General features: G+C 36.0%; 1 protein-coding gene across 1 annotated transcript in view; it reads left to right on the forward strand.

The window, feature by feature from the left end:
• Positions 1-21,929, forward strand: part of LUZP2 (leucine zipper protein 2) — a 551,161-nt gene that overhangs the window by 137,673 nt on the left and 391,559 nt on the right. The window lies entirely within an intron of this gene.

The raw sequence follows: 21,929 nt of genomic DNA on the forward strand, positions 1-21,929 counted from the left end.
ATTTGCTAATTCATGCCTTACCAATCTTTAGCTTTTTTTTTTTATTATTATATAAATCCTTACCATTGTTGTCATATAAGCTGTAGTACTCATCTATGTTGAAACAATTCACTTTAATTTTTTTCCCCCCAGAAAACCAGAGATTTTACTCTGAAGACTCTTTACAGTCTTCCTTTGCCTTGTGTAAATAGGGGTTCGGTAATTCTTTGAGTAACGTAGAACTGCTCAACGCCAAATGGAAAAGGGGAACTCTGTTTCTGAACCTGACAGTACATAAACCGTGGCTAGATAGCCAGCTTTCTCTTCACAGTCCACCCTCACATGGGTGACTCCTCTCTGCGTGCGAGGATGGTAGTAGCCTCCAAAAGCTGAAAACAAACTTGAATGGTGAGGTCCATCTAATCTGCGAGGCAGCTCAATGACTGTTCTACATCAAGAATCTCAGAAGAAAACATCCCCAGTGCCTAACCATTCAAAATTTAGACTGGATGGTTCTTTAAAAGGTCTAATTGCTCTGCTGCAAAATGTTTTTGTTATCTAAACGCACCAAACAGGTTATGCTTTTCAAAAACTTGCACAGAAACAAAGTTCTCTTTTCTCCTTTTTCAAGCACAAGGATGCATTGGAACTTGAGAAGCTATCAGACATAATTTTAAAGATCACTTTATTGAGGTATGATTAATGAAAAGTTGTACATATTTAATGTATATGAACCCAACAATTGGAAAATATGCAACCAATTGGTAGTAGGTATACACCCGTGAAACACCACCACCATCATGGCCATAAACCTATCCATCACCTCCCAAAGTTTCTTCCCCCCTCTTTTATTGTTTTTATTTATTTATTTAGCCATAAGAATACTTAATATAAGATCAACCCTCTTAGCAAATTTCACCTATTAAATACAATACTGTTAGCTGTGGTCACTATGCCGTATAGTAGATCTCCAGAATTTATCTTAGAAAATACACTGTATATCATTTGACCATCATCTCCTCATTCTCCTCTCCCCTCACCACCAGCAACCACCATACTGTTCTTGGCTTCCATGAGTTTGATTGTTTTAGATTCCACATATAAGTGAGATCGCATAGTATTTGTCATTCTATGGACACAATTTTTATAAATACTTAAGCTCAAGGGAAAGACTGTAATATTTTTTAAAAGTTGACTTTCACTTAGCATAATACCTTCTAGATCCACTCACGTCACAAATGGCAAGATTTCATTCCTTTTTATGGCTGAGTATCATTGTGTGTGTGTATCTCTGTCTATATAGATATAGATATCTAATCTATATGCATATATATATATGTAGATAGGTATCTACATATATATCTTCATCCATTCATTGCTTCATCTTTTTAAATTCAGGGGATGAAACTGGAACTAGGTTCTATTGAAGAGTAGGTCAAACTTAAAAACATAGGAAGAGGATGAAAGGATTAAAGGAAGGTAGAGAAGGTAGAGTCAGTTTTGGGGGTATTTCTGCAGACCTTTCTAACTCTCTGTTGCTCATGATGACCCTACACACTTCCTTCTAAATAGCTTTGGTCATTTCTTCCTTTCCTGTGCTTCCATAGTTGACTACTGTATTGGGGTTTATTATTTGAACTATATATTTTGGGTGAAGTTCCTTGGTATTTATAATAAGCTCATTTACTTTATTTTTATTTTAAAATTTTTTTATTTATTTATGATAGTCACACACGAGAGAGAGAGAGAGAGAGAGAGAGAGGCAGAGACACAGGCAGAGGGAGAAGCAGGCTCCATGCACCGGGAGCCCGACGTGGGATTTGATCCTGGGTCTCCAGGATCGCGCCCTGGGCCAAAGGCAGGGGCTAAACTGCTGCGCCACCCAGGGATCCCTAATCTTATTTATTTTGACATTATTATCTTATTTCATTGACTTGATCTTGATTTCTTCATTTGTAGCACAGATTTAGGATAGAATCAGTGTCAAGACTCATAATTTTTTTCAGTTCTTTATTTTAATGATACCTACGATATTTTTAAAATTTTTATTTAAATTTAATTAACATAATATATTATTTAAATGTTAATTAATATATAATCTATTTAATCTGCCATGTACCCAGTGAAGTACACTTGATTATCCAACACACAGAGGAGAAAATAGGATACCCGGAGAAAAAGATCACATGATTTGTTAGTATAAGAGCCTGTGTTTAAGATCACGTTTACCTTCCACCACACGCTAGACTTCTAATCACCAAAGGACACAGACTTGCCTGCCATTCTTCCCACCTTTCTCTCTTCCTGCCTGCCTCTTTATTTATTCCCTCCCATTTCCCTTTATTATTTTCTTTGTCACCTCTTTCCCCATATGCAAAGGGCTGGAGACTCAAAATTCAGTTGGACAGGACCCTTCACTCAAGTTCACAATGTCCATTTTTATCACAATGCTATATGTGTAACTTGGTATTTATTAACTATTTAAAAAAATAGTTATTTGAGAGAGAGAGAGAGAGAATGAGTGGGGGTAGGGGCAGAAGGAGACAGAAATAGACTCTTCTGTGAGCGCAGAGCCTGATGTGGGGCTTGATCTCATGACTCTCAGATCATGACCTGAAGTGAAATCAAGAGTTGGGTGCTTAACTGATAGAGCCACCCAGGTGCCCCTCCATTCACTATTTCTAAATGAGTCAATGAATGAAATAAATTAACCTTTACCTAACCTAAAGAACATTCAATTTCATCACACTTTTCTAGTTAAACATAATAAAAGATACTCTCTAAACTGTCAAGGCCACTTTCACTCAGGGTTGTTTTTCTGTAATGTGATATATTTATATTACAAATGTTACATATTTCAGGGAAATAGAGGATGAGTAATCACTATATTTGATGCTTTGTAAAGCTTTGTTAAGGAGAAAACATAATAGACAAACTATGCTTAAATTGCCAATATCAAAAATTACTTCTTTGGAAATAATTGACAAAGTGAAAATCAAAAAGTATGTATATTACAAATGGAAACCAGTCATTCAAGTAAACCAAGAATAATATTTTTCTTTTCCAACTAATCATAGAGAATTAACTTTCAGAATGTACTTATAAAATTGTTAGAACAGTTGAAGTAAGATGAAACTATGGAAAATGTATTTAATCTGAAAATTTAGTTATTTATACAAGACAGATTGTCTGGCATAGATATGAATAGTCCAATAAACTTCTTGTTAACTTCCATAGGTATGAGAAATGTAATGAAAATGAGTACAATTAATCTTAAAAACTTAATCCTATACTAAGTCAGAAGAAATTGATGGCTATGTTTAAGGAAAAATATCATACAGGGAATGAATAAATGATGCATCCCTTCAAAGAATATTTAAGTCCATTCTTTTGGCATTTATTTGTTCAGTCTGATAGATTTTATCTAAGTTGCCTCTTAAAATCATTAGCAACTCTGCTATTGTGAGTATCTTAATTCTTTTTGCATTTTTATATATTTTTTATTGGAGTTCAGTTTGCCAACATATAGCATAACACCCAGTGCTCATCCCGTCAAGTGCCCCCCCTCAGTGCCCGTCACCCAGTCACCCCCACCCCCCGCCCACCTCCCTTTCCACTACCCCTTGTTCGTTTCCCAGAGTTAGGAGTTTCTCATGGTTTGTCCTCCTCTCTAATTTTTCCCCACTCAGTTTCCCCTCCTTCCCTTATGGTTCCTTTCACTATTTCTTATATTCCCCATATGACTGAAACCATATGTTTGTCCCTCTCTGATTGACTTACTTCACTCAGCATAAGACCCTCCAGTTCCAACCACGTTGAAGCAAATGGTGTGTATTCGTCGTTTCTAATGGCTGAGGAATATCTTAATTCTTTATTTGAAAACTCATCTCTCCCTAAAATGACACCACTTTTGTCTCTTGATAGCCTTTTAAAAATCAAGGTATTATGACATTTTTATAATGTATGAATCTCGTATTGAACTTAGTGTTTTTATAGTGGTACCTTCATGAAAACTTTAGCGGATGTGGCTTTGACACAGTGTTCTCTGCTATATTTTGAGGTAAATAGCAACTTGAACTCAAGAGACTCGGCAAAGTTATAGAATTAAAGTAAGTTTTGGAAAAAAACACAACAATTTTTTTTTAATGTAGTATGCATTCCTTCCAGGTACCGGGGGCATGTCATGTCTTATAAATTTTGTATTTCATGATTAGATGTATTAAAATCAGAATGTAAAATAACCCTACCTGATAGTTAAATCATTGAGTATCTGAATGTCTACCCTGATCTATCAGATATAAAATGAAAAGAGAAAAAGTAAGAAAAAAGAAATACTTGCTTTTAAGTATGGTATAGAAATAATACAAATTTTGTGGCAGGCGTTATAATAAGCGGTTTAATTAAATGTGTTTTCTTAAATTCATTTTTTCTTAACTTTCCTGCTCCCATATCTGAGCTAATTATTGTTACTACAATATTTTCATGAATGAAAAACTGAAATTCGAGGTATTTGGATTTGTAATTATGCTTGTGTTGATGCTGTTTGGATGTCAGTTAGAGATTGCATTCGGTTCCAAGAAAGAAATTTGGAAAATGGTGGCTTTAATCAAAGAGAGATTTTATTTGGCTCCTATCATGAGAATCATGGAGAGAGTTAATCCAAGCCTGGGATGGGGGACCTACGATGCCAACAAGGCTCTAGACTTAGTTCTTTCTAAGCTCAGCTGTCCTTGCCATGTTCTTTTTTCCTCATGGTAAAATCTACCAGATTGTGTTTCTCCTATAGTGAAAGGAAAAAAAAGGGGAAAAGTCAAAACATAAAGGCTGTTATTTTAATCCTTCATTTTAAGAAGCTTTCTCAGTAACCCTAGGCAACAACTTCTACTTATATCAGAAATATGTGATGTGGCCCATAATCTACCTTTTTGTATTCACACTTTGCTATCATCAATGTGAGGATGCTTGCTTGCTTTCTTCTTCCTCTCTTCTTCCTCTTCTTCTTCTTCTTCTTCTTCTTCTTCTTCTTCTTCTTCTTCCTCCTCCTTTTTTTTTTTTTTTTTTTTTAGGATTCTATTTATTTGACAGAGAGGACACAAGCCAGAGGAGTGGCAGGCAGAAGGTGAGGGAGAAGCAGGCTCTCTGTCGAGCTGGGAACCTAATGCAGGACTTGATCCCAGGACTCGGGGATCATGACCTTAGCCGAAGGCAGATGCTTAACCAACTGAGCCACCCAGGTGCCCTGTCAGGATGCTTTTAAAGAAAAAAGTGTGAGGATATATTTTTTGTGTAACCGGAAATCTCATTCCTAGTTATTAAGAAGCAGAGCTAGCATCTGAAGCCAGATTTGTCTAACTCTAAACCCAGGGCTCTTATTCTTATTTTATGGAATATTCTTTCATTTTCCTGGTTCACATCATTGTTTTAAAACTTAGTTATTGGCAGAGTTCTTTATTAATACTATATTAAAAGTTTGATTATATGAATTTGAAAAGTATAGCATATTCATTAAATCAGTAGACATTAGAAAAATCTTGGAAAGCTATATGAGTGTATTGGCTTATTTAGCTGATTAGTCCTTTTATTTTAGGGAATTTCAGGTTATGTGTCAAGTGACCAGTTTGAAACTTCAAGAATAGGAGAAATACACTCTGTAGGTATGATACAATTGCCTTCAAGAGTTGAAGAGTGTTAAAGAATAGCATAGGAATTTTGATGTGTTATAATCTCTATTGCTACTATTTTTTTTTTTGTAGAGAATAGGAGCCTGTGTCTGCAGAATTGCACAGGACAAAGTTCTTGTAAATGCCTACACTGTTTCTAGTTTCAGCTTTTATTTATTTATTTATTTATTTATTTATTTATTTATTTATTTATTTATCTATCTATCTATTTATTTATTATTTAATTTTACAAATCCATCTTTGGCAACCTCGTTTACTTGACTAATAAATGACAGTAAAAATAAAATAATTCTGTGATCATATGGATTTTTGTTCTTGGTCCTTGTTTAGGAGTCAAGTAGTTTAGAAGACATATTAATTAGATTCAGTAGCAGTTGGAGGTCACTTGGAAGTGAGTTGATAATTTGAACGAAATACAAAAATACATTAAAAAAATCAAGTGTAGGAACATTACAGGTAAATCAACATGAGTATTTTTATCCCTTTAGAAAAACTTAAGAAAATGCTGTGGAAAAAAGAAAAACTTTTTTTAGATAAAAAATTACGAAATCACATTAAAAATTGGTATATATTTTTAATTCATTTATTTCACAAATCTTAATTGGATACATATTTTAACCCTAGCTGGTAGTCTTCTAATCTGATAAAGACTGTCTCCTACGCCAGAAATATAGACCTGCAAGGAACTATGGCTGCTCATTATACCGAAGTTTCTAGCACTCAACGTAGTGGCCCCCATGAAATAGGAAAATAATTAGATAGATAGATAGATAGATAGATAGATAGATAAATTAGCAAATTAGATTTATTAAAATCAAGTGTTTAAAGATTATTTAAATACCCAGTTTTGTAAATGATTCTCAAAAAGAAGTACAGGATACCCTAGTTGTTATTTTCTGTTAGTAAGATTTAAGATTTCCCGAGTTCCCCGATGTTTGATGTTTGAATACAACGCACAGCTGTTTGTGCACACATCTGCGGATCCTTTCTTCTTTATTCAGGTCTGGGAGACCGGTTAGCTTGCTGAGAAGGAACTTTATATTTTATTACATTCTGGTGCCGCTTAAGGACAACCTCGTTTAAATCCTTTCTAATTGTTTCAAAAGTTGTAGATCGAGCAATTATAAGTAAAGCAGCCTTGTATCTGTTGCCTACTATACTGGAAAGATTCATTTTCTTTTTGTATTACCTGTCATATCAAATAAAGAGGCTGAGAGTTTATTTGTGATAAACGTACTCTATTTAATGCAATGGGACAGTCCGTTAATTTGAGCACATAGCATAGTGTCATCCTAAATCTCCTTCTGCTGATTTAATTAGCAAAAGCTCCATATTAATCACTTTGCAATTAAATTTTTTGAGTCTCCCATTGAAAAACTATAATCCTTTCACAAAACAACAACAAAAATTTAGAATGAGATCAGTAATAAAAGTAATTTGCATTTTTTAAGCAAATGCGTTAAATGGCTGATGAATTATTCAACAATTGGTGTTGGTTCTTCAGACTTAATAAGCCTCTTTAATTTGACTTCCATACCAAATTATAAATTTTATTCTGTATTTATGAATTGAAAAGTATTCATTAGTAAAATGCATTCATCATTGTACTATATATATATGGTCAATAAGGAAAGATTTTTTTTTTCTAATTTGGCAGGAAATTTTGTTCTAGCAGCACAAGCAGAATTCCTTCCCATGATAAAAGTAGTTTTTATCACCATTATTCATTTTACTGCCATATTTATTATGAGTAGGTGGAAATCTACTGTTTTTGTTTTGATTTTTTTCCCTAGATGTCATATGTTGAACAATCACACAGAATCCAATTATAAATCTATTTCTAAAGAGCCTTGAGGCTGTTTTAGTTTTTCTCATCTTGAGTGGCACAGTTCAAAGTTCTAGCAAGCTTGAATCCTGTATATATAGAGCATAACATCATAATATTTCTTCAGAGAGAGATAAAGCGTCTCACAATTCTTGGGTATACACACTTCCACTGACAAAATAACAGTTCATTAATAATGAAAATGCTGTATTTTAAGACCAATAACAAAGACCTCAAATGAGCCTAGTTTGTGCATTTTTATTTTTTATTTTATTTTTTTTCATTTATTTATGATAGTCACACAGAGAGAGAGAGAGAGAGAGAGAGAGAGAGAGAGAGGCAGAGACATAGGCAGAGGGAGAAGCAGGCTCCATGCACCGGGAGCCCGACGTGGGACTCGATCCCGGGTCTCCAGGATCGCGCCCTGGGCCAAAGGCAGGCGCCAAACCGCTGCTCCACCCAGGGATCCCTAGTTTGTGCATTTTTAAATACTTCATTGCGTTTAAATGTAACAGATATGCTACTAATCTATAAATAACAGGTATACAAATATTTGCTAACTGGTATTGAGGATTTGCTGTGTACCTGGCTCAGTTTTAAGTACTTTGCACATTCCTCAAAACAAACACCACTAGGTGTTAGAGGCTACTATACTGTATCTTTATTAGGAAACAAAGTCGGAGAATTTAGTTACTTTCCCTGATAGTAGTCACTGAAAAAGCAGTTATTCAAGCCCTGTCCAGGCTGATTCCATAGCCCGTGCAGGTAACCTCTGAGCACTACCACCCTCTCTAAACCATACTGGACATGCTTCGAGCTTCCTACTGAGCTGCAGCCATTATCCTATTTTGAATCATTTCATTTTGGAGAATATAAGCTTTGTGCTCTTCTACAACATAATGTTAATGAAATGGTTCGTAAAAGAATTAAGCGAGTTCTGATTTCTTCTAACTGGAATAATAATGGTCATCTAACCATCTAATTGTAGCTCATTTGTAGGTAATCAAAATCTTTTTTTTTTTCCATGAATCTTTCCAAGTGTGTCTTAGACAGGCAATTCTCACTTTTTTTTTTATTTTTTTATTTTTTACCTAAGGAGTATTTTGGCTCACTGTAATCCCTAGATATTTTTTCTGCCAAAGGACAGATTCTAGAGATGGATGGAAATAGAAACGTATTAAAGCCACAGTATGTAAGAGATGTGTGTCTCACATTTTATTGTAAAATTTAGATTTAGGATTTTCTAAAATGGGCTATATTAATCAAATCTCTTCTTCCATTTTCATCAATTTGATGTTTTATGTAAAACAAAAATGAATTCTTGAGAATAGATCTCAAGTCGTTGCACGTAATAGGAACTCAGTAAGTACTGGTTTTCTCTTACCCTCATTTGAACCTTTATAAATAATGTCCAGGGGTTGTGCATGTATCTAGTACTGTGGTTCTCTATCTCATTTGTCATTACCATTCATCACATAGGTCTAGAAAAATGTGTGCTTGGTTCCAACAGGTCTTTTTTTTGGGGGGGGAGGAGTGTCTAGGTCAGTAATTTTAAAGTTCTGTTTTTTAATCTTGTATTTGTCTTATATGAAGAGTCATCTTATAAATCAATAAATGAAGCTAAGAGAATAAAGAGTATATAAAAGCAGGCCGGATACTCCAAGTGTATTTACATTTGGGACAGGGATCTAGAAGAAAGTCCGTAAGACCAACCATATGCAGCCATTTCTTAGATTTGACTAAGTTTGGTATTGGGTAAGAGCTGGCAGGAAGGAGAATAATAACAAGGTGATTTATGGGTTTTTCTGTCACCACTATTATCCTCTAGCCTTGTTTCCTTGTCTAAGAGTTTTTCTGATGTTTCATATGTGATCATTCCAAAATACGCAACACATGTACACACACATACGTTCTACAGCCTGGGTCTATTTTAATTCATCAGGGTTAAAAATAAGTAAACAGCTGTGAATTCTTAGCCAGTTGTCAAGAACTAACTTAAACCCTTTCTCCTTATTCTCTATTCTGCCAACAAGTTTCCCCCCACCCCCAAAGGGGTCCAGATTCCAATATAACATGTGTCTTAGGAGAGAAAATATAGCATATTGGTTAAGAGCAGAAGGACTGAGATGTGTCTGGGTTGTATGAGGAAACTATCAGGAGACTGTCACCTATTGCTATGAAATATTTTATTTCATTTCAACTTTTAGTATTTCAAATAACCAAGGAGCAGACTATTTGGCACTCATTCTAGATTTTATTTCCCTAGTAAAGGAAGCTCAGACACTTTTCATCATCCTCATCTTCAAATTTACTTATAAGGAAAATAAAGCCAGTTGTAATTTAGGTAGAGTAACCACAAAAGCTCATGGTATGCCCTGCTTTTAAATGATTTTTAATTGCATTATTTTGTTCTTTCATTAATCCAAATACATATATTTTAGGTACCTACCACATACTAACTCTGTAAGGACTGACTGGAGATAAATCAGTGAGCAAAATAAATCCTGCCATCTGGATGCCAAATTCGGCACATAACCTGGCAAGAGGAAATAAAACCCGCCAGCTTGTTTGTTTATTTATTTATTTATATATTTATTTATTTATTTATTTATTTATTATTTATTATTTTATTATTTTTGTTTTATTTTTATTTTTATATTTTTTAGTCTGTCCTATGCCTACCCAAAAACTCATAACCCATGTTGTCTTACCTTCAACTTCACCTCACTTCCATTCTACTTCTGCCCATGTAGTCTCTTAGTGGCTTAAAATCCTAGTGTGACTTCCAGTAATTCTCTAGTATTTGAAATATTAGAAAGGTGTTATTTATATTTAATGACCAGCTCTTGTGCTGAAATTGATAACAATTTATTTCTACTTGCCAGAGAAGAAAACGGCTGGACACTTACATTCTGTAATTATACATCCGATCTATTGCTCTCTAAGTGGGAAAGGATAGACAAATGACTTCATATCTTATGATCAAACAGAGAGTCCTCAATAATGTTTTGTTGCAGCAATGGGCTTTACACAGTTGTTTTGATTTCCTAAGAGAAATTACTAAATTCAAGTTATTTTCATATTAGTAATTAATATGTGCTCAAGTACGTGTGTGTGTGATCTTTGATGAAAGGAACTGTGGTGATAGTAGCTTCCTTAGCACGTATCCTACTGCCTGCATACGTTGTTGCTTAATAGTTTTTTTTTTTTGCCAATTTATGTGGTGTGCCTTAGAGAAACTGCAGAATTAGTAATTTGTTACTGATTTGAAAAAGGGATTACAAGTCAGAAACAAATGGTATAGTAACTGAACAACAACAAAACAAACAACCAAAAGAAACATACCAAACCCCAGTAGAATAGATCAATGAAACCAGGAGCTGGTTCTTTGAATAGATCAACAAAATTGATAAACCTCTAGCCAAATAAATAAAAGACTAAAAAAATCATAAATGAGAAAGGAGAAATAAGAAACAGCAGAGAAATACAAACAATTATAAGAGGATATTATGAAAAATTACATGCTGACAATTGGACAACATAGAAGAAATGGAAACATTCTGAGAAACGTGTAACCTAGCAAAACTGAAATGGGGGAAATACAAAATTTGAACATACTGATTATTAGTAAGGAAATTGAATTAGTAATCAAAAAACTCCCAAAAAAACAAAAGTCCAAGAACAGACAGCTTCACAGGGGAATTTTACCAAACATTTTTTTAAAGATTGTATTTATTTATTCATGAGAGACACACACACACAGAGAGGCAGAGACACAGGCAGAAGGAGAAGCAGGCTCCATGCAGGGAGCCTGATGTGGGACCCGATCCCAGGACTTCAGGATCACGCCCTGGGCCGAAGGCAGAGGTTCAACCACGGAGCCACCCAGGTATCCCTTTACCAAACATTTAAAGAAGAGTTAGTACCTATTTTTTCCAGACTATTCCATAAAATGGAAGAGGAAGGAAAACTTCCAAAATTATTCTTTGCGGCTAGCATTACCCTGATACCAAAACCAGATAAAGACATTACTAAAAAAGAGAACTACAGGGCAGTGTCTCTGATAAACATATATGAAAAAATCCTCAACAAAATACTAGCAAACTGAATCCAACAATCCATGAAAAGGAAATCATTCACAATGATCAAGTGGGATTTACTCCCAGGATAGGAAGGTGGTTCAATATTTGCAAATCAATCAACATGAGACATCACATCAATAGGAGAAAGGATAAAAAATATATGATCATTTCAATAGATGCAGAAACATTTTGACAAAGTACAATATCCATTCACAATAAAAACCCTCAACAAAGTAGGTTTAGAGAATAGATACCTTAACATAATAAAGGCTTTATATGGGAAATCCACAGTTAACATCATACTCAGTGGAAAAAAAAAAAAACAAAAAACAAAAAACTGAGCACTTTTCTCCTAAGGTCAGGAACAACATAAGGTGGTCCACTCTCACCACTTCTATTTCAACACAGCACTGGAAGTCCTAGCCCCAGCAATTAGATGACAAGAAAACAAATGAAAAACATATAAAATGGTAAGGAATAAGTGAAACTTTCACTCTTTGCAGATGACATGATACTATATTAAAAAACAAAAAACAAAAAAAAAAAAAACAAAAAAACACCCAAAGGCTATGAAAAAATAAAACAGGAAACAAAAAACAAAAACCATAAAATTGCCATCAAAATAACTGGTATAACAGATAAATGAATTCAGTGAAGTTGTAGGATACAAAATCAATATATAGAAATCTGTTTTATTTCTATACACTAATAATGAAGCAGTAGAAATAATAATCTCATTTATAATTGCACTAAAAATAGTAAGATATCTAGGGAAAAACCTAACCAAAGAGGTGAAAGACCTCTACTGTGAAAACTATAAGACACTAATGAAAGAAATTGAAGAATGCATGAAGCAATGGAAAGACAGTCCTTGTTCATGCAGTCTACAGGTTTAATGAATCCCTATCAAAATACCGACAACATTTTTGACAGATCTAGGACAAAAATCCTAAAATTTGTACAGAATCACAAAAGACTCCAAATGGCCAAAGCAATCTTGAAAAACAAAAATGAAGGTATGATAATTCCTGAATCAAAGTTATATTACACAACTGATATAATCAAACAGTATGGTATTGGCACAAAAATAGACATATAGATCAATGGAACAGAATAGAAAACCCAGAAATATACCCACATATATGGTCAATCTTTGACAATCTTTGACAAAGTAGAGAAAGAACATATAATGGGAAAAATATAGTCTCTTCAATGAATGGTGTTGGGAAACTGGACCACCTTCTTATGTCATACAGAAAAATAAATTCAAAATGGATTAAAGACCTAAAAACAAAGACCTAAATGTGAGACCTGAAGCCATAAAAGTCCTAGAAGACAGCACAAGCAGTAATTTCTCTATATAGCAACATTTTTCTAGATATGTCTCCTGAGGCAAGGGGAATAAAAGCAAAAATAAGCTATTGGGATTACCTCAAGATAAATTTCTTTTTTAAAAAAAATATTTTTATTTATTTATTCACAAGAGATGAGAGACAGAGGCAGAGACACAGGCAGAGGGAGAAGGAGGCTTCATGCAGGGAGCCTGATATGGGACTCGATCCCAGGACCCTGGGATTGCACCCTGAGCCGAAGGCAGATGCTCAACCACTGAGCCCCCCAGGTGTCCCTCAAGATAAGTTTGTGCACAGCAAAGGAAACAACAAACTAAAAGACGGCCTGCTGAATGGGAGAAGATATTTGCAAATGATATATCTGATAAAGAGTATCCAAAATATATAAAGAACTTAAAAATCTCAACGCCCAAAAAACAATCCAATTAAAAAATTGACACAAACAGACATTTATCCAAAGAAAACAAACAGATGGTGAACAGAGACGTGAAAAGATGTTCATCATCACTAATCATCAGAGGAATGCCAATCAAAACTACTGTGAGCTCTCCAACCTCACACCTGTCAAAATAGCTAAACTCAAAAACCTAAGAAACAGCAAAATGTTATGGAGGATGTGGGGAAAAAAAAAAGGAACCCTGTGACACTTGGTGGGGACACAAATTAATGCAGCCACTCTGAAAAACAGTATGGGGGTTCATCAGAAAGTTAAAAATAGAGCTACCCTGTGACCCAGCAATTGTACTACTGGGTATTTACCCCCAAAACAAAACAAAGCAAAACAAAACAAAATAAAATAAAAAAAAATACAAGTAATGCAAAGGGATACATGTGTTCCTATGTGTGTAGTAGCATTATTTACAATCGCCAAACGACAGAAGCAGCCCAGGCGCCCATCAATAAGTGGATAAAGAGGAAGTGGTATATGTGCACAATGGAATATTATTCAGCCATAAAAAAGAATGAAATTTGGCCATTTGCAATGACGTAGATGGAGCCTAGAGACTATAATGCCGAGTGAAATAAGTCTGAAAAAGACAAATGCCATATGATCTCATTCATACGTAGAATTTAAGAAACAGAACAAATGAGCAAAAGAGAAAAAGAAGAAACAGACTCTTAACTATAGAGAATAAACTGATGGTTGCTTGAGGGAGGTGGGCGCAGGGATGGGTGAACTAGGTGATGGGGGTTAAGGAGGGTGCTCGTGATCACCAGCTGATGGATGGAAGTGTCGAATCACTGAATTGTAAACTGAAACTTCTATAACACTGTATGTTAACTAACTGGAATTAAAATAAACCTTTTTTTTTGAAAAAAGAAAGGGGCTAGAAAAGTCAATTCAGGAATCGTGTGTTTAAACCTCTTTTATTTTATCGGTGCTCTTGCCAGTCTGGAAATGCTCAGGTAGCTACAGGTGATCCTTGCCCTATGAAATTCATAGTTCATTTAAATCCAGAGATTATGAGGACACACACACACACACACACACACAGCACACGTGTTCCATCTAACAACACAATCGACACCAAATTGCACGATAGAAGGATGGAGCAAGCTGCCTGTGATTGAACAGGGTGTTTATTTAAGAAACCTATGAAGACAGTGCCACTACTGGCTAACTTGCTACCTCTGATGCTTATCGGCTAAGAGTCAAAGCCAGGTTCTTATGGATACACTCACCGGTAAAGACACTTGGCCCTAAAATTCTTGAGTTTTTCTGGTTACTTCTGGTTAAATGAAAGTTTCATTTCTAGGTAAATGTCCATGGAATAAGAATACCACAAAGCATTTTCTCTTGGAAAGGCACTGCTTTCCCTTCAGATAAAAGGAGTCTCAGGGGTTTGCTGTCAGTGCTTTGCTCTTGCCATACTGTGGCCATTGGCCAAATCCAAAAAAACAAAACAAAACAAAACAAAACAAAACAAAACAAAAAAACCCAGAAGGATTCTTGAAATTAGGCCGGATTTAATTGTAAAGCGTATGATTCAAAACTCTCTGTTATATGTCCTTGGAAATAGGGTTCTGTGGTCAGATGACTTTTGGAAAGACCATATTTCATATCCTCATCTTGGGAATTCAACGTGAATGGGAACATACTGAGTGAAGTAACAAAATCAGACGTGTTTAACCTCAGTTCACTAAGTGTTTCTCAGACTTACTGTACTATGTGCCCTGTTTGTTCTCCCTTCTATCCGCAGCTTGAACGACACATTTTCTGAAGATCGTCTTAACTTTGGCTAAGTTTGTTTAGAGACCAGCACAGCTTGGGAGATTTCAGTTATTAGTTAATTTTAGCAAAATGTTGTATATCAGCTCTTTACCTTCCTGTTTGTTATTTTCTCCAGGAATATAGTGGTGAATATTCAAAAGGCTTCTGGCTCCTTGAACTCCCGTTATTGGTATTTCAGAAAAAAAGTAACTTCCCATTGACGTTGCATATAATCAGTGTTAAGCTTTCAGGTTGGTAAATACAGAAGATTCTAAATTGTGTTTTATATCCACCGTACGGTTTTGAGAGTAAGCATCTGGTTCTGTGTCTTGCCCTTGTATTTGACAGCAAATAAAACACTATTAGTCAGGGACGGGACCTCTCTGCTTCTTAAATTTAATAGTGTCATGTGGTTATAGTTTATTCTAAACAGATAACCACGAACGTGAAAATGGTTTAAAAACACACACAGCCTTTAAAGGAAGTTTGGAGGACTGGAAACTACAATTTTGAGAAGGCAAAGGCATAAATAATTGATCGTAACCGGCTGATATCCTCGCAACCACATTTAGGGTTTGTAGCTAAAAAAGATTTGCCACGTAAAGAAGACTGAATGGAGCTGAGCACTTGTATACACGTCACCTGTACGGTCTAATTTCATTCTCCTGAAAATTCCGTGAAAGTGATGCTTCCATTCCTGTTTTGTCGATGACTTATTTTCTCAAGGTCATATCCAGTAAGTAGCGGAGCCTGAATTTGTAGGTTGACGTACCCTGCTGTGGTCAGAATGCACATGGAACCCTGAGAAGCTCTCTCTGTATGGCCTGAATGCTAAGAATTTACAAGGACAGTAGAAATAGGAGTGAGTGTAGTGAGCAATGGAGAAAACCTGCAACGAGGCTGTCTGACTCCTCAGATTGTTCTTCTTGTTTATTTAATGGACTCGCCTATCTGGAAATTCAGTAAGAAAACCTCAGTGCTGCTGTTTCTAAAGAAAAGAGTCTGTCCCCTGCATTCACTGAGACTCTCTTTGACTGGGCTTGTCCAGCTGCCATCAGCTCAAAGTCAGGACTGAGGCTTGCTTGTGAATCAATAGCCAGTGTCAGGTTCAAATTGAATTTTATTGCTGTTAGTTTCTGGAGTCATCGTTTTATGTCTCACTGCATTGCTTAAACTAATAGACAGGATTTTTCCAGCTTAGCTGTTCTGTTTTTTTCCATTCTCATCTCTGTACTTCATAGACTGTTTTATTTATCACACTCTTTTTAAAATAAATGTCGTATATACTTTTTAAAAAAATCAGAAAATTCATTTGCTTCTCTTCTTTTGTGTTCCCGGGTCTCTGCCGAAGAAGTCCTTTTTATGAGGCCTTGGGAATCCCCCTTTTTAAGACTGTTGAACATATAGAAGGTGACATTAGGTGTAAGGGGAGAGCAAAATTAAGCATGTGACTCCTTTTTTTTTTTTTTTTTCCCCACAGAGATGAGGTGGGTCTTAAAAAGTGACTCTTAGACCTATTTTGTTGAGTGTTGTGTTTTGCTCTCATAGGAGATGGAATTATTTTGATGGGATTTGAAAATAGTTTCCAACACTAAATATGTGATGGTTAATGAAGACAAAAATTAGCCCAAGTATCATTAACCACGTCCAGTGAGGGAGAAACGAACGACAGGAACCTTTAAAGTGCATTTTCTTCCTTGACTTAGACTCTTTGCTCTTCGTTCTAAGCTTTCTCTTTCAATTTTTTTTTTTTTTACTTTGCCTAATAGCTCAACAAAATTAGCTGTTATCATTCCTCCATTTCTTAAGTTCCTTTTGTGAAAGCACAAAGGAATGACTGAAACCACAGAATCACTATCAGAAAGGAGGCAGTGTTTTCAATAGTGGTTCTCTGTACTTCCTCTAGAAATAGAAGGAAGTCAGCAGAAGCTCACATGTCCAATTATACTCAGTAGAAGCAGTGAATCTAAACTTTTGTCTTTCCGATCTCAAACTAAATAATTTCATATCATATTACCCTCTCACCTCTACTGTATGACCTTGAAGCCATTATGCTTCTGTTTTGCTTTGATTTTTAGAGGGGTGTTATTTATGAAGTCCACATAGACACTTGCTTTCTCCTCAGACATCTGATGAATCCCACTGTATAAATAAATTCTAAGAAAAATATATCTTCTCAGGCCTAGCAATAAGATCTTTTTAAGTTAGACTGAGACCCCCTCCCCCATGAGCTTATTATCTTAGTTTAAGTGGCCTGAACTTCAAAGATGCAATCCCCATTAAAATGCCCTAAGTTTTTGTGAAGTAAATCTTGATCTGTTTTCATTCTTAATGAAAGATGAGTGGTCTCATTTGTGACCATTTTGATCCAGTGCTCCATTCTAAATTGGAAAACCATAAATGGACAAAGCTCGATGCCATTAGTGTTAAAATTCAAATGTGTGAACATTACAGGGAATAATTATCACTAGGGAACCCAATCTTGCATTGCCTATATATACTAGGATTAATTTTTTCTTCGAGGACCTATGATTTTTGTAATTTTTGTAATTCTTTTCTAGAATATTATTGATACCAGGGCAGATATTTTTTTTCCTATCTAGTTCTAATCTACTATATCAATTTAAAGCCAAATTATATTTGTAGAATTTGAGTTACCAAAAGCTTCTGCCATTCAGTATATATTCAGATTAGAAATAAATGTGTGATTTTATTTAACAAAGTAATTCTTTAAAAGATAAGTCAGGGGAGCTTTCTGAAGTCCTATGTCATAACAATTTGTATTATGACTATTTTCCTTGCAGAGAGTTAGCAAAAAGGACACAGATATGTAAATTGGTATCCTTCCGTTCTTATAATTCGGTTAGTGTAAATGTGAGCCTATCTAGGTTCTCTGCTCAGGTTGAGTGTGTTTCTTGAGGAGCCTGACCTTGATAGTGTACAGAAAATCTTTTCTTTGTGAAAGAACCAGAGAGCCACGGCACAGGATGAGGGTGGGGGGAGGTGTGGATTTGGTATTGTACAAGGGAAAATCTGGTGATGGTTTCACTGAGTCTATCATTGCAGAATTTCCTACCTGGAACTAGTTTCACCATTCTTCTAGAGAGAGAGAGAGAGAGAGAGAGAGAGAGAGAGAAAACATCTGAATGGAAGGCTTTCTTAGGGTTCTGATTCTTAGAGAAACTGTGGTCACCTTATTCCGTGGTCATTCGCATCTATAACTCTTCACACTGTGGATGAGATTCTTTCTGTTTCAGGAAATCAGTTGTGAAATACAACCGTAAGAAGGTTATAAGAAAATCTTTAGAGTATTTTTGAAAAAAATAAAAATAAATAAAAATTTAAAAAAAATGAAAAAAAAGACAATATTTTTGGAAAGTAAAATGGCTTGTGGTAACTAAATATTTCTTGAGTACCTACTGGGTACCTGGTGCTGCACTTCTTAGAGGGAACATAGAAATAAATATGACACAGTCTCTACCTTCAAGAGATTCTCAGCCTAGATTAAGCTTTGTTGTTGTTTTTAAGTAAGTTAAATATGTATGACCAATGCAGAGAGGCCATGGGAGCACAGGGGAGTAAACAGCACTACTGTATAGAAGTGTCGAAGAAGGTCTTCCAAAATGTTCTCGGCACGCTGGACATTATATGTCTATCTGAATTTTCCCTTTAGGATGTGGGGAGAGGTCATTTAGTGCAGATGTCCACCTGTATGAGGCTAAGGCCTAATGAAGAGAGAAACACTAGAAAACTTGAGAGTGGTAGGACATATGGTATCTTTTATATTAATATACATATACATACATACACATATATGCATATATATATTTTTTTTAAAGTAGGCTCCACACTTAAGTGTGGGTTGTGTGAAGAAGCCCAACATGGGGCTTGAACTCATGACCCTGAAATCAAGACCTGAGCCGAAATCAAGAGTCAGACACTCCACTGACTGAGTCACCCATGACACACCTGATGTTAATTTTTTTAAAAGATTTCCTTTATTCGTGAGAGACACAGAGAGAGAGAGGCAGAGACACAGGCAGAGGGAGAAGCAGGCTCCATGCAGGGAGCCTGATGCCGGACGAGGATCCCAGGATCACGCCCTGAACCAAAGGCAGACGCTCAAACACCGAACTACCCCAGGGGCCCCAAATGTTAATTTTTTTGACTTTTTTTTTTCTTTTTCCCTGTTTTTCATAAATCATTTACAAATTTGTTCTTTTTTGTTTTCAATTAAAATGTACTTTTTTTTTGATGTGAATATTTATAATGAGGAGGGAAAAACATCCCCTTATTAGGTGACTCATCATGTTTCCCTGAATTTGCTGATGGATTCTTGATTCGTGGATCATGTAGTTCACATACACCAGAAAGTGAGGCTGGAAAGGAAGAAATGGCAGGCTCTCCTCTCCTGTTGGTGACCGAATTAGAAATCTCATGACGAGCCATAGCAGTTTCCCTGAGACGGAGATTGACAGTAATACATGTCCTGGCTTGTGCCATGTGACTTTATTTAACTGGTCCTTAGAAAATGTCAGGAAAATTGGATTTTTTTTTTTTTTTTTAATTATTAAAAACATGGTTGAGGAGCTCCGGTGTGGCTCAGTCAGTTAAAAGTGTCTGCCTTCAGCTCCGGTTGTGATCCCAGGGTCCTGGGATGGAGCCCTGCACCCTACTCAATGGGGGGCCTGGTTCTCCCTCTCTCTCTGGTCCTCCCCCCTGCCCATTCTCTCGCTCTCTCTCTCTCATCATAAATAAATAAATAAATAAAGTATTAAAAAAAAGATGGTTGAAGGAAATGTGGATAACAAGGAACCTGGCTTTCTAGTCTGTCTCTAATGACTTTGTATAAGATGCTTAAGTCCCCAGGGAGCCAAGCCTGTTACCCATCTCTGAACCCCAGGTTCAGGCTCACTGAAAAACAAACAAACAAACAAACAAACAAATACATAATTTTTAAAAAGATAAGATTGCATTTTAAAATAAGGAGTAAGAGGGATCCCTGGGTGGCGCAGCGGTTTGGCGCCTGCCTTTGGCCTAGGGCGCGATCCTGGAGACCCGGGATCGAATCCCACATCGGGCTCCCGGTGCATGGAGCCTGCTTCTCCCTCTGCCTGTGTCTCTGCCTCTCTTTCTCTCTCTGTGTGACTATCATAAAAAAAAAAAAAAAATTAAAATAAGGAATAAGAATACTAATAACATCTTTGGGTTGAGCATTTATGGGATTCCAAGCCCTCATTAATAACAGTTTCTATTGCTTCCCTCATTTTATCCTCATAATTATGAGATGAAGTTACTAATATAGATGAGGCCACTGTGCTAGATGCGAAACTGAGGCCCAGAGAGGATATGTGATTTTTTTCTCAAAGTCAACAGTTAGTAAAATGAAGATCCTGACCCTCCCCACCCCGGTGCTTCTCACCTCCAAGTACTTATAACCATCTCCTAGCCCCCTTGAGCCTCAGCTGCAGTTGAAGCAGCAAACATCCCCCTTACTTTCTTGCTGGTGGAGTATATTTCTGGACCAACTCAGACTTCAATTATTCATTTGGCCATTTCTGTGTATCATTCTCTTCTCCCACTTCTATAAATAAAGTCTGGGTCGGCAAAAGCCAGAGCTCGTAGTGTCATAGCCGTAGGACATGCCATCTGATTATCTTCTGTGGGTGTTTATAGATTTCAAGTTATTCCTGTGTCCCTAATTCATCATCACAGACACTCTGAATTTAGAATCTGGTGTCTCTCAGGTCTTCTGTTGCCTATAGTGACCTTCCAGACGATACTCTGTCTTCTTTTTCTAGATAGCTCATCCTTACTCCACAAAGCTACTATGAAAATAAGTGAGATAATACATGTGAAAGTGTCTTAAAAAACTTAACATCCTTAATTTCCTTGTCACTAATTTCACTAATGTGAACATGATTGAACTAGATACCTTCTAAAGTTCCTGCAGGTCACTGATTCCATTATCTGTGATTTATTAACTAGCTATTGAGTGCAAGGTATTCTGATATCAGACCCCAGGTATCTTGGTTTATTCCAGAGGCAGGCTCTAGCAGGCATTGTATAACCTGAAGGGAGGCTTGAATCCACTCAGAGGAATTCGAATGATTCTTTACATTAACTTATCCTCAAACTGGTGCTTACATTGTGGTATTTGTCATGAGATCTTCCCGTTTTCTTCAAATCACGTAAAATACATACGTAATTGTAGGTTAACATTTAACAAGTCAGACCACTGCTCGAAATTATATATGACAGAAATTCTATCTCCTTGCTAAGTCTGACCTTGACCTGTTGCCTCATTTATTTTCAATGTGGCTTATAATTGAATGTTGAACAAGAGCCTTTTCAGCTGATCTGATCCCAAACTGAACATTTTCAATTCAAGCGCTAAATCTGGAGCATGAAATGACAGGAACTACGTTCATAATTTGAGTGATTGGGGTTTGGAAAAAAAAAAAAAAGTTGAGTGCTTTCTCCTAATGTCTGCTCTTCTAGTTAGGGTTTCAGTACTTGGTTATGTGCATTTGAAATTGTCCTGTTTTCTCCTTTGATTCATAAAATAAAACCTTATCTTCCCAGCACATATACTTTGCATTCAGCCTCACATCAAGAAATGTGAATGTTTCATAGCATGTCACTATAATCGAAAAATCCCAAAATCAATAATTAAAAATATGTCACTGTAGCAGAATATGAGACTCCTTATAAGCTGTGCCTTGTTTTCTTAATATGGTGATAGAGCTACCATATATACACATATCAGTATTTTTTCACCAGTTGATAATGTTGATA

This window comes from Canis lupus, chromosome 21, assembly GCF_011100685.1.
Source record: "Canis lupus familiaris isolate Mischka breed German Shepherd chromosome 21, alternate assembly UU_Cfam_GSD_1.0, whole genome shotgun sequence".
NCBI classification, from domain to species: Eukaryota; Metazoa; Chordata; class Mammalia; order Carnivora; family Canidae; genus Canis; species Canis lupus.